This window comes from Mesocricetus auratus, unplaced genomic scaffold (genome assembly GCF_017639785.1).
Source record: "Mesocricetus auratus isolate SY011 unplaced genomic scaffold, BCM_Maur_2.0 Super-Scaffold_100018, whole genome shotgun sequence".
NCBI lineage: Eukaryota > Metazoa > Chordata > Mammalia > Rodentia > Cricetidae > Mesocricetus > Mesocricetus auratus.
Window position 1 is genome coordinate 40,463,884 of NW_024429199.1, and position 13,628 is coordinate 40,477,511.

Genomic DNA, 13,628 nt, shown 5'->3' on the forward strand with positions numbered 1-13,628 from the left:
ACTGTCTGTCAGCAGTTGCGATCCTGAAAGAACTGTCTGTGCTAAGTGTGACACCAGACAGTGACAGGTGAGCGCCAGTCTTCCCATCCCTGCGACCCTGTGGTTGCTCCTGTTACTGCTAATGACGGGTTACTTTCCCTCTGTTGCCGCCCCGGGCACTGGCCCCTTGAGCCCCTTGCTGGGTGTCTGTGTAAGTCCAGGTACCACACAGATTGTGGGCACATTCCCCAAAGCACTGTTATGCAGCCTAGGGAGAATTCCAAAGAATGAGCTCCATAAAAGGGGATAAATCTAGCTTGCCACAGTTCCAAAGAGAGAAAGAGCCAAAAGTTTTGATACCATTTTGGGGTGGGGTGGTAGAGGGGGCCAGCTAGACTCACTTTAGCTGATTTCCTCAGTTAAGCTCCTCTGGCAGCTCAGACCAGCAGTGGATGCAAAGAAGGCCTTTGTGGGGTCAGGCTCACGCTATACCCTGGCGGAAGTTTCCTCCCACTCCCAATCTGCAGTTGGAAGACCGGTCCCGTCTGTGACTTATCACCCCGAGAGTCCCTTGGGGGATGAGCAACTCCTTGTTGAAATGTCACAGAAAAGTTTAGCTCCACCTGCTCCGCACAGTATAAGCCAGGGAGTCAAGGAATCCGGTCGTGTGTCCCCGGGATGGGATCGGTGAGAAGGGCTGCCGCTGAGCACATGCTGTGGTCTGGATCCAGCTCACACCAGACAGTTCAGATCTTCCCTTCCCTCCTTCCTACAGTCCAGCCACGAGCCTTAATAAGGGCTCCCCTACATAAGGAAGGAGGGAAGACGGTTACAAGGATCATCGGAAGAACAGGAAATGTTTTCTTTGAAAGCAATGGAGAAGACTGGAGGGAGAAATGAAGATGGAAATTCTTTTGTAAACTTGTAAATTGGCTGTGTCTCAAGACACAGTCTTCTGGCCCTGTAAAACTCTTAACAAAGGGTGGACAACCACGTGTCCTTGAGACCTGCTGGAATTTTACTTTCTTCTCTGTCCTGTCTCAAAGTCAAGGCTCTAGAGCCAAGAACACCTACCCTGTCCTGAATTATGATCCAGCTTCACCAGCCTCGTAGCCCTTTGTCGTGGTAGAGCTGAGTAAGGTGTCACTCACACGATCTGCTTATCAGTCAAGTTCAGATAACAAATAATATACATCATTATGTATAAAACGCTACATATATGATGATATATATATACACTTAAGTCTTGAGCTTTTTGTGACTGTTTCTTTCTCAGTGTGCATGAAGTTCACCAAAGAAAGGGCGAAAGGGCGAAAGGGAGAAACCTAAAGAGGAAAAAAAGGAGTCATTTGTTGACATCTAACCTCGTTGACTCGGAGTTCTCATTTGTGGGATGGATCAAGCTTTCCCACAATGCACATTGTGACTTCAGCAAGGGGTTCATCCCCAGGGAGACTTTCTGACCTCTAGGGTCTGCTTCTGAGTGTCGGCAAGGGTCCAGTCCCACACAGAAATGAAAAGACATTAGACCCGGTTGAGAAAATCTCCCGAGTTCCCAAGAGACGGAGTCTTCCTGTGACTCTCTGGTGTTTCGTGAATGTGGACGGGTGTGGGCGTGCATATATCTGCCAGGATGTGGAAGCCAGAAGTCAACCAGGTGTGGTTCCTCAGGCCATCAGCCTTTGGGGCTTTTGTTTGTTTCTGTATTTTGTTTTTGTTTTGAGACACAATGTTCTCTTTGCCTAGAACTCCCCAGGTAGAGCAGACTGGCTGGCTGGGGAGACCCAGGTTTCCTTACCTCTCCAGCAGTGACATCCCAAGCATTTGCCACCATGCCCAGCTTTTCTGACGTGGGTTTTCTGAGGTGGGTTACATTGGCATAGGCTTCCAGTTGGAACAGATTCACTGACAATAATTTTTCTGCGGTGCCCAGAGTCCTACTTCAGAGGCTGTGGATGGAGCAAGAGGGTACAGGCTATCTGTGGGGCCTGGGCATGCCCACCTCCTCCCCAATCGCACACAGCTAACACCTGTACTCTCCCAGTTTTATAACCAGGATCTAGCTGCAAACCAATGCTTGGGTTCCACGCATCACTGCCTGTGACATTTATGGCTGCCTCATGGCATAGAATCGTGTCATTTTGGTGAAGCACAAATGAGTGTAGTATGGACGGCAGGCTGGTTGGTGGCAGCATACTGCTTAGCAGGGTGAGTCAGCCCCGTTGATGGCCATCGTCTGTACATCCACTCAGCCTTTCTTATTCTCCACGGCCTGTCTGTTTTACTGAGAGGATTGCGTTGTAGGATGCTGGGATTTGCCACTTGACATCTGCTAGTGTCTAGGATATGCCCCTCCCACAAGTCTGAAGTCTTCTGCGATATGTTCAAGGCCCTGGAATGCAGGTGCTGTGCCCGAGGGAATTACCAGAGGTGTGTTCTGGAAGGTTCTCTGCTCCAACTCCACGTGAGGAATTGGATTCTCTGTGGGGGACAGATGCAGAACACAGCAGCTCCCACAAATACTGCAAAGAGGTTCCCTTCCTTATCCCCAGTCCTAGCCAAGGCTTCTGAGGAATTTGATCCTGGAAACTACCCACTTTTAAAACCACAACAAAAGCAGTCATTTTCCCTTCTAGTGTGTGCTTTTGGGCTTGCGGGGGACACTTGTTCCTAAAACAGTGCTGTGTTGTAGGAGGACAAGAGCAATTAGCGGTTCACTCGTTTGGACTAGGTCTGGACAAGCCCAGTACTCTATATTTAAGCAAAGCAATCCTGTCAGATTTCTCTGGCATCAGAGTTACACTAATAAACCACACACTATGTAGCTGTGCGGGCATCACAGGTGACAATTAATTGCCTTTGGGGAGTCGTCCTACCCCCTTGTGTTTTTAAGTAACTGTGATCCTAGTTGTTGGATTTTCCAGCTCTGCCCTGTGCCTGCTTTATGATGTGGACCCCAGATCCTGTCAGGAACTGTATGAGCACGAAGATCAGATCCTCCATTCAGCCAGGCAGGAAAGCATTTACTAGTCGACCTCTGCAAACACAGCAGCAGATACCTCTTAAATTTCACTCACCGTCCTTCCTATCAGCACTTTGAAAGCAGCCTGTTCCCCCCTTTCAAATGCTCCTGGGTAAGGAGAGAAAGCCCATGCATGCATGCAGCAAGGAACCTGATGCAGAGAAGAGTCTGGGAAGGTGCAGCCTGGCTGCTGGCTAGCCCGGCTACTGTAGGTGCCCAGGCAGGGTACCGCTACTCTGGTATCCAGAGATGGAGGTTTCGCAGAGCTGCGAGCGGCTGTTTCAGTCTTGAGTCTTTCCAGGATCTCTTTTTCTCCTGGGCATTCAAGGAAAGTGAGTGGCGTGTCATGTCAGTTCACTGTCTCTAACTCAGTTTTCGAGTTAGTTTCTGCAGCCTTTTAAACAATATCACGTGTGCAAGTAAGCCGCCACGCAGTCTCTGCAGCTAAGCCGTGACAGCAGCTGAGGAACCAGATTGAGTTTGCTTCTTTAAGATTGGATATATAGGGAGCTCTGAAGCCTGAGAGGGCTGTTCACTTTTCAAACGGCTCCTTCTTGCTTCTTCTCCTGAGAGAGGAGAGACAGGAGAGAGAGGGAGAGGGAGAGGGAAAAGGAGGGGGAGGGGAGAGGAAAGGGAGAGAGAGAAAGGGAATAAAGGGATATATCCTACTTAAATGATTGCTTGAACCCATGTTTGGAAAAAGGGAGTCCTGCTGTGCAATCTCCCATAGAATGATTTCCATCTGTGGTTAGAAACCCAACTCAAGTGACAGGAGCGTTATCAGTGGTCCAGTGCCTGCCAAGCATGTGCAAGGTTCTGGGCTCAGTCCCCAGTGCCCAGGGATGGGGCGGATAGTGGAGGGGAGGGAGGCAAAAGTAAGCTTTGAAGCCTATATCCCGAGGGGAACTGCCTCAAGCTTCTGTAGGTCATAGGCATTACGACTTAACGCTCTCTCCTGGCCCCACTTTGTCCAGCCCGCAGGGTGCTTCTGCTGCCTGTGGAAGGGAGACCAGAGTCTCAAGCAGTAGTTAGCAGGTAGACTTGAGTCTTCCTGGATGACTGGTGTTATCCGCCGAGCCCTGCATTTGCCGGTCATTGAGTGTCCACCGAACCCCAAGACCTAAGGAAAGAGTCAGTGCCCGGGCTTTGCTCTCATACAGCCCAACGTGCGCCCATCTTGTAGACCTGGTTGTCTGTTGGATGGCAGCAGAACAGTGCCTCGGATAGCCCGTTCTTTCCGCCCTCGACTGTGTCTTCTCTCCCAGCCTCCACCCCAGGGTTGAGGGTGTCAGAATGCAGAGCCGCTGCCACCCCGCATGCTGGGCTTTCGCTTTCTGTGCGTGCTTAGCAGAAACTCTGGTTCTTTCCCGCACTGCAGCAGAGACGAGCGTTGACTTTTCTTCCTTCTTTAGCATTGACTGAGGAGAATGATCCAGAGAGAAGAGGGTAGCCCTGGGAGATGGGAGGGGAGGGAAGAGGCTTGGATTGTGGGTAGAGACAGGGTGTGGTGGGATGTTGTCTGTACAGTCACTGTCACCCAGGTCCTTAGCAGGGTGAAGCCTATGCCCTTTGCATTTCCATCAGTCACAGAGGAGCTCCCAGAAAGCAGGAAAGGTGTGTGTGTGTGTCTGTGTCTGTCTGTCTGTCTGTCTGTCTGTCTGCCTGTCTATACATGAACCTGGGAACTGGAGACTGTAGCTTTAGCCTCTGAGGAAGGTGTTATAGTAGAGGCTGCTCAATGACCTGATGGTGGCTCACTGAGTTCTCCCATGGTAGGGACAGGAGGGGATGTACCTCCTAGACGGAGGCCACGCAAAGCCTCAGCCTTCAAGTCCCCTCCATGAGTCTCCTTGCTGGCTTGCCTTAGGGCTGCTTGGGAACATGGCTGGCAAAAGGAAGAAAGGCCTTACAGTCCTATGTCCGTATGTCCGTCCTCCCCCCCCCTCACACTTCCCACGCAATCTTTCCCTTGGTGCTCACATCGGTGGCGGAGTTCACCCAAGGACTTGCCAGGGTGTCTGAGTCTACAGTGCATGTTCTCAGTCACCTCTCTGTAGGTGAATGAACTTACGGGGCCGGGGGGGGGCTCTGCCAGGCCGGGAATGCTGTCCCCAACTCCTTCCCAGCAGCACACAGTATTATAGTATTTATGGAAACAACTCAGTCCATGATAGTCCAAGAAGCCTATAATGAAATCCATTGTGCTTGATGGCTTAACTTTTCAGGGTTTCCCTCCCTCCCTCCCTTCCTCCCTCCCTCCCTCCCTCCCTCCCTCCCTCCCTCCCTCCCTCCCTCCCTCTCTCCCTCCCTCTCTCTCTCTCTCTCTTTCTCAGATTTATTTGTTATGTATGCAGTGTTCTGCCTGCATGTACACCTGCAGACCAGAAGAGGGCACCAGATCTCATTACAGTGGCTGTGAACCACCATGTGGTTGTTGGGAACTGAACTCAGGACCTCTGGAAGAAAAGCCAGTGCTCTTAACCTCTGAGTCATCTCTCCAGCCCCCAAGAATGTTCTTTCTTTAAATTAAATGAATAGGGGGTATTGAGGGACCAAGAATTCAGGCATCACTTCGTCTCATTTGTGAGTCCAGGGGAAGAAGTTGGGCTCTTCAGTTTTCTTCAGGTTAAAATGACTCCCAAGGTCTGTGCTGATGTGGCTCCTTTTATTATGGTGATTTAGGTGGCTGCTTTGGGCTTAGTGGCTACGCTTGAGTAACTGTGCATGCCATACACATGTGGCCATCAGACAGGCAGTGTGACCTCAGTTGACCAGAGGAGCCCTAGGTATTCCCCATCATAGATTAAACTTCCTCACCGGGTAGTGGATGCCTTTGTTATTTTAATTATCCCCATAGTTGGTGTTTGGAAAGACACAGCTTCCTGTTGTTTCAGTCTAATGGGATGAAGCTCGATGCATTCTAACTAAGTTTTAAACTACTGAACAATAAAACAGAGCAAATTGTTAGACGGCATCTGCAGCGACTGATAGTCCCCGTCCTGGGCCAGCCACCACGAGCCCATATGGGCTGACCAAATAGATCAAGCAGGCCAGGGCAGATGGGGTCTGGCATCCGTGAATACCTCTGGCCCTTGTTTCCCTTCCCACATGTTAGGACGGGCTGGCTGGGGCTGGGGCTGGGTCTGAGCGTCTTTTGGGAAGCCACACGTGCATGCCGAGTGTGCCTGTGTCACCTTCCCATGGGACCCCCTGGATGTTAATCCAGGATCTTCAGCGGAACACATTGCTCTGGTGCTGACTTTCTGTCCCCTTGGCTTCTCAATCACACACCTTCATCTTTGATGCAAAGCAGAAGTTAAAGGCGTTGTGGGTTTTCCAGTTGGAACCTTTGCTGGCTACTGGCAGCTTTTATGAGAGATGTACTGGCGGGGGGTGGTAACTTACAAAGGGGTCAGTGACTCTCTGTGGGCTTCTTCTCATACTGTTCTCCCTGCCGTCTCTCTTCATGGCTGTCACTGAGAAATGACTCTTTGGTTATATGGCCTGCAAACAGGACTATCTGTTAAAATGGTTAAGATGGAAAACCCAACCAGACCACAGGATCCTCTCCATAATAAATGGGAGAAGCACTTGCGTTTCTCCATGCTATTGGTCCCTGGAGTCATGTCCTAAAGGTGGGACACATCTTTGCCTATTTCTTCATCTGTCTTCTTCTCAGTGTGCTGACCTAGGCATCTGGCCGCTTGACCACTGTCCCCACAGCTGGACGTGTGTAGTAAGAGAGACTTCAATGGACATAGGAACAGCTGAACCTCCTTGTGGCCCTCGGCACCTGTGAATCATGGCATCTGGTAGCTGTGCCACTTCCTTGTGTCAAGGGAATGGACTGATAGGAAAGACATGGAATTAAGGGGCCAGACTTGCTTAGCCTGAGAACCAGTCTCCAACACTGTCCCGTGTGCCCTCCTGACTTGGTTATTTAACCAGCCTGTTCGCTCCTCTGAAAGAAGGGGTACATGAGTACATTTCCCTCCAGGGCTATTCGGGTAGGCTCTGCAGGCTCCTTGACACCCGAGTGTGAAGCACGTTCCTCTCCCCCAGCCTTTACAGCAGGATGACAATAGTTGTGCTGGTCCAAGTGAAAGACATGGAGGCAGACTCATTACTGATGGTGACTTGAGCTAGAGAAACTGGTTCCAGGACATCCAGATACCACTGGTGCCTCTGAACCCTTTGTACCCGTGCTACCAGGTCTGGTCCTGATACTGTGGAATTATGGGTGATGTCTTGGCGAGTCATGAGCCACTCAGATAACACGAAGAGTAACCTCAGGTCACGTGAGAACTCATTTCTTCACAGAATCTCACTGTGAGCCACGCTCTTACTGTGATTTGGAAGACACTTAGCATTGTGTTGGGGGCTTTCTGAAGCAGGTTCCCTGGTTTGAGTTTTTGTTGTTTTGTTTGTTTGGGGCTTTTTTTGTTTTGTTTTGTTTGCTTGTTTACTTGAGACAGTCTTGCTTGTAGCCCAGACTCAACTCAAACTCGCAGTCCTCCTGCCTCAGCCTTCTGGGTGCTGGGATTACAGACGTGCACGACCACGCACGACCACGCCCAGCAGAGCTTCCCTCTTGTGACCATGCTCCAGGCTTAGCAGCTTCTGTAGGATTTGATACCTACAGAGCTGCACAAGTTCTGCTTGACAGTCCATGGCAAGACCCAGATGGCGCGCATGGTAGAGCACTCGGAGGCCGTGCAATTTAAGCATCAAAGCTGGGAGCTCTGGCTTATTAGCCTTTGTCAGTGGGATGCTGGGCAAGGTGTGTCCTGACACCTGCTTCTTTGTGCAGATAGTTCTGTCTTCCCAAGCAGTCTTCGTAAAGTGCGTAATCTCTCAGAGCTAACACTATTCACAGAGGCTTGCAAGAGAGATGGGTACTAAGGACGAGTCTGCCAGTATTCAGTGCTAAGAACAGAGAACTGGCCCAGGAAGGAAAAGGCCTGGTTGCTGCCCCAGTCTAGGACCTGCTCTACCTAATGCTGAGCCAGTCTCCAGTGCAATCCCAATTTGGCTGCCTGTAGGGAAGCTGGGTTCCCTGTTGTAAGAGCCAGCAAGCCCACCCATGGCTTCCAAAAGCAAGCACCATGCTTGAAAAGCTGCTGGCTCACCGTCTCCACACCTCCCATTGTTCCTTGCATTTTATTTGATTTTTGGGGGGTGGGGTGGGGGGTGAAGGTCATAGCAAAAGACATGAAAATGGATGGGAGATTTCTAGACTTTTCACTCATATAGTACAGGTATACTATCATTTGTGAAGTTTTGATTAACTTCAGATGCTAACATATATGTTGAAGTTTCTCTGAATTTGGCTGATTCTCAATACAGAGCAAAGTCAGCACCCTTGTGTAGAGCTGTAAGCCTATCCATTGGCAAAGACTGACATGGCCAGTCCTGGCTATGCTCTGTAGGGATCTGAGAAGACAGGAATACATAGATGCATTGAAAGAGCCTTGGATAGCCATCGCCTTAGGCATCATTGATCAAAATACTTAGTGTATGTATACAGTGTAGGGCACAGCAATGTCAGGGGACTGAATGGGTTCTTGGTAGAGGCTTACTTGGAGCCTAGATCCACTGACTTTTGGGAAGGTCTGTCTCCCAACTATTTCTGCATAACTTGGGTTTTCTTGCTCTACTTGAAGAAATGCATGGCAGTTCTGGGCACAGAAAGCCAAGCATTGAAGCGTTTGCTATTGTGTCGATCGACACCATCCCTTCTTTAGGGGGAAAAAATTAGGAAAGTTATTCCATTTACCGGTGATGACGCTATTATTCCTTTTGTCAACAGGCAAGATGATGAATGAAGTCCTGGCAGCTTCCCGTGTCCCAGGCCTTGTAGAAATAAATGAGACAGACGTGCTTCACAGTTCTAATGGGCATCACACCGGAAGCATTAAAAGGAGCCCCGCCGTTGCCTGTTGAGAAGGCTCTGTGCTCTCAGGCGTGGTTTCCGATTGAATCCTGAGGTTACGAGCATGCCTCCCTGTATTACCTGTCGGAGCAGGTTTAATTTTATAAATTTCTAGACACAAACTCTATGAGTTTCTAGTTCATAGTTGTTCTTTTTGAGGATCCACTCAGACGAACAGTATTACATCTGTAAGAGATAACGCATTCCCACTGCCCAGAACTGGTTGAGGAATCAGTGGCAACAAACTCCATCAGTAGCATCGTCCAGTGCATGATGGGAAGGACAGAGGGCGAGGAATCCCTCCCTGGGAGAGTCATACTGTGCTGGAACTACAGATACCCAGAACCATAGAGATACTACACCAGCGTTTTTGGTTTTTTTTTCCCCCTTGAACACGGTAGATGCTTACTACTGTAAAGCCACGTACAAAGCCTGGCTGTGGCTTCAATCCATTGTCATTAGTTACTTCCTTGAACACTCAAAAACACTGAATGTTATAACTTTCATTTTTAAAATCATTTTTAATGCAACTTTGAGAAAACCCAGGGTTCAACACACTGTCCTGAACCCTTTGCTCCGGTCTCCCTATCCTGTCGTGCAAGCAGCAGACACCCAGGTGGAGCCTTGTGGGAGAGGAAGGAGCATGGTTATGCTCAGGCCGACTGCCTGGTAGTTTGACACACTTCATGAGTCATTTCCTAGGAGCTTCTAATTCAGGCAGAGATGGTGACAGATTGCTGCAGAAGTCCAGACTGATCTGTGTTGTTGACAACCACCAGTGTTCACATAATACCCGGGGGAGGGGGACTCAAAAGCTCAAATATCAGCATCGTTTATACCCGGAAGAATATTCTTAATCATCCTTTTGTTTGTTTTGTCAAAAAGATTAAAGTGCTTGGAATTCTTTATCTGTGGTCCCTTGGAATGTATTCAACGAGAACCTGACATCTCCCACAGTATGCTGTCACTTTGGACATTCATAATAAAAGCTGAAACTCCTTTTGGCTGCAAGTCCTTTCTTTTGCCTTGTTTGGTACATATGTCTTGATTTACCTTTGCCTGGCACCCATGCTGTCTGCACCGGTGTGTACACAAAGATACACTCATCTTTCAAGCTCCCCACCCCCGTCGTTTTTTATTGGGTGAGTGACAGTTTCCAACTCTGAACAGCCACTCTTCTGTTATTTCCTGGAAGATCGAGATTTCTTTGAATGCCAAGATCTTTTTGAATATGCATTACAACATGGGTTAGAGATAATTCCCAAGGACTGTACCAAGGCTTTTCTTGAGTTTCTACTTATATTTTCTATTACATCAGTCATAATGTGGTGGGATACATCCTGGCTGTGATGTAGTTTCTGTTGACGAACTGGAAGCCGGAGGAGGCTGTGGCTGCTACAGTGACATGGTGTGGGTTTTTCAGAACATCTTTGTTTGACTCCCCCGGCATGTTGGGGTGTCATTTTATGTATTCCAGAACCCTTCAGTTAAGAAAGAAAACAGCTTCCAAAAAGTCCAAACATGCCAGTCTTCAGAAGACTGCTTAGAATCTTGCTTGGCACTCTTACTGAATCTGCTGTGGCAGTAAGAAATGATGATCACTTTCCGTTTTCATAATTAGTCCCACAATGGGCAGGTGTGCCGCCCACCTAGGTACCTCCCAGTACCTAACCCTTATCCCCACAGAAAAGCCACACAGATTTGGGGTTCACCAGGCTATTCTGGTACATATATGAACAAGTGATCTGGGGACTTTGGGGGCTGGGGAGATGGCTCAGTCAGGAGGTGACTGCCACACAACGTGGGGTCTTGAGTTTGATACTCAGCACCTATGTAAAAAGCCAGGTGTGGTGATGTATATTTGGATCCCGGTGCTGGGGAGGTAGAAACGGGGATCTTTGGTGTCTGTAGGCCAGCCAGCCTGGCCTAGTCAATAAGTCCCAAATCCTAGTGAGAGACAATGGCTCAAAAAAAAGATGTTGGCCAGCCCCCAAGAAACAGCACCTCAGGTTAATGTATGGCTTGCACACAAACCGATTTAACCATCTCTTTGTTAGACATGGGACATCACTGTTTCCCAGGCCAGTCACAGACTCCTGGGTTCTTTCCCGTTCTTGATTTAGTGGGGTGTCAGGTAGCTGTCCTCCTTTGATTGAAAAAACCCTTAAATTGGGGAATCATAGCAGGTCCAGAAAGTTTTCTTCCATGGATGAGACAAAGCAGGGTTGTAAAGGAATTCAAACCGGGGCTTGTTACTTCAGAAACTAGCACGCAGGCAGTCAGCACTAAGTCGGAGATGCTTCTCGGAAAGTTGTGGGCATGGAGGGATTATCTATGGGAGGAGTTGTCTTTTGAACACCCAAGGACAACCGTCTAAGTGGCAGATGTTGGTGCTGGCATGGCTGACTGGTCTCAGAAAACCCCTCTTCTCGCCAGCATCCGGCCAACCCTCTGTAGTCATCATGCTATTGCCCATGCTCCCCTAGCCTACAGCCAGCCGCAAAGCAAAGGAAGCTGTTCACAGCCCCCTTCTGGAGAGACTTCAGATGCCGTCTGGGTTTTGAAACAGCAGTAGGTGACTGATAGGCTGCAACTATAGGGCAGCGGCCTTGGGTTGGGTTGCTTGGTTCCTGTGAGAGCCAGCCTCTCCCACCTGTGTTCTTATTTGGTGATTTTCATTCAGGTGACGAGGGTGGTCTGAAGCAGTTTCTTTGTGGTTGATCAGTTCTTCATAGAAGGGGGGAAACTAAAAACAAATAAAAAAAAAACCACTCTGCTTCAGAATGCTGCGCATAGTTGCTCCAGTCATTTGTGCTTTAAGCAATTAAGTGAGTCTGTTGGCCCCCTCTGTTCATTGCTAGTGACGTCTGCATTAGCTTATTAAGATTGGGAACACCCCACATCCTTCCAGTGGCCCCGAGTGCAATCATTTTCTTGACTGCACACTCTCTCGGGATTATAGAGTGGCGGGTGTCAGCCTGTCTCACGATATTTTCTCTTGAGGCCTTCATCACAGCTTTTAGTGTAGGGGGGGGGGTTTGGCATACTCCTCTTATTTCTTCTGAGACACACATCTCTCTCACAGTGTTGTTTCTAATAGAAAAGAAGACTCAAGGGCTAGAGAGACGGCTCAGCTGTTCGAGGCTAGGCTCACCACCAAAAACCTGGAAGAGAAGACTCCAATCACAGGCTACATGGAAGCAAAATGTGGGCTCATTGTTACCTACTCTTGTGTCATAACAATTAAGTCCTTCCAGTCCAGTAGGACACAAGTAGATTAAATTCCTATTAACCTGGTTTAGTGAAAATCATGAACCAGAAAAATATAAAATGCATTTTATTAGCTGAACTTGAATGCAATTTCGAGCGCTGTGCTCTGATGTGGTTTCTTAGGACAACTTCCATGAACTAAACGCAAACTTTAAATTCCACCGAAGCGTCCAAAGTTCTAGACACAGCTGTGACTTCCAGGTGCTTAAGAGGGTCAGCTTGCACAGTTAAGGAGGAAAAAAAAAAAAACCCTGACTATGCCTTCTTCAGTTGCGCTCAGCTGATCCCAGGTAAGGAGAATGTTATGGAGTAGAAGGGAGCACGAGTCAGAGATCGTTTTTTGAAACGTTGTGAAGTCCGAACTGAATCTTTAAAAGAACCTTCACCAAAGACTGGACTCACATTTGCAACTCCCTTCCCCCTCACCTCCCAGTGTCAAGCAGGCTAGGCCAAGAGCACAGATGGGTCTGACCTCTGCCGATTATCATTGCATTGCCTCTTCTTACTGTCAGGGAAAAAAGAGTTACTAGGGAAAAGGCAGTAATTTCTGCCCCAAATGGCATATTATCAGGAGTTTGGTTTCGCCCATGTGGAAGTAAGTATGCATTCGTGTATGAGCAGGCCATGCAGTTGGAGGCACCGAGTCCACTGACCACAATCTTAGGTCATAGAAAAGGAAAACACATAAAGTCGAGCCCTGATGGGGAGGACTGAGAGAGCAGAAGGCCCCAGAGCCCTGGCCCGGCTTCTTCAGCAGAAGTGGGCATCCTTCCCATAACAGAAGCCACGGATGTCCACCGATGACTGCTCCCGCAGTAGGGCTTTTAGGAGAAGCAAAGACATGTCTTCAGACACAAGTTTATTCAGCATTCACCAAGTGCTCACTACTATGCCTGGGATCAAAACTGGAACCCGTGACACATGAACGTCCCTGTCACTAGAATACAGGAGCGTATTACGGTCCCCCAGAAAGTGAATGCAGAAGGCAGGTCCAAATTAGTAGTTTCCTCATAACGGAAATTAAAATGGTTCCTATGTAAGAGTTGGTAAGTACTTTTGCTCTGTCCTAGTCTGCAACAAGTTTGTTGTTTTTATTTAGACTCCAAAACATCAGGGTTCAGCTGACTTACAACAATGAGCCATTTCTTCTTCAAGTATAGGACTTCCAAGGACTTTTCGTATGATTTCTAGGTCTTACAGAGATTATCACAGCAAGATTCCAAAAGCAACGGACATTCAGGTGGAATTGCCTGACTTTGAAGATGAAGACCTTTCTAGTCTTGGGCACAGGAGAGATGATTTGAGAGCATAACATGACAATACATTTTCTTTACTCAAACTCACATATGATCCTACAAATATGTTCCCAGCTGCTCTTAAATGGGACCCCTGTTTTCTGAGCTCCTAATATTTATGGCTACTCTG

The 13,628-nt window shown here is 48.5% G+C and overlaps 1 protein-coding gene across 3 annotated transcripts in view; it reads left to right on the forward strand.

Moving 5' to 3' along the window:
* The window catches only part of Scaf8 (SR-related CTD associated factor 8), a 181,951-nt gene that overhangs the window by 119,666 nt on the left and 48,657 nt on the right, over positions 1–13,628 (forward strand). Inside the window, exon 21 of one of the 3 annotated variants that reach the window (XM_040728410.1) lies at positions 8,811–9,932. The exons of the other annotated variants lie outside the window; for them this stretch is intronic. The gene's annotated coding sequence lies outside the window, so the exon portion shown is untranslated. Of the gene's footprint in view, positions 1–8,810; positions 9,933–13,628 lie in introns of those variants that run through there. 3 annotated transcript variants of the gene reach the window in all.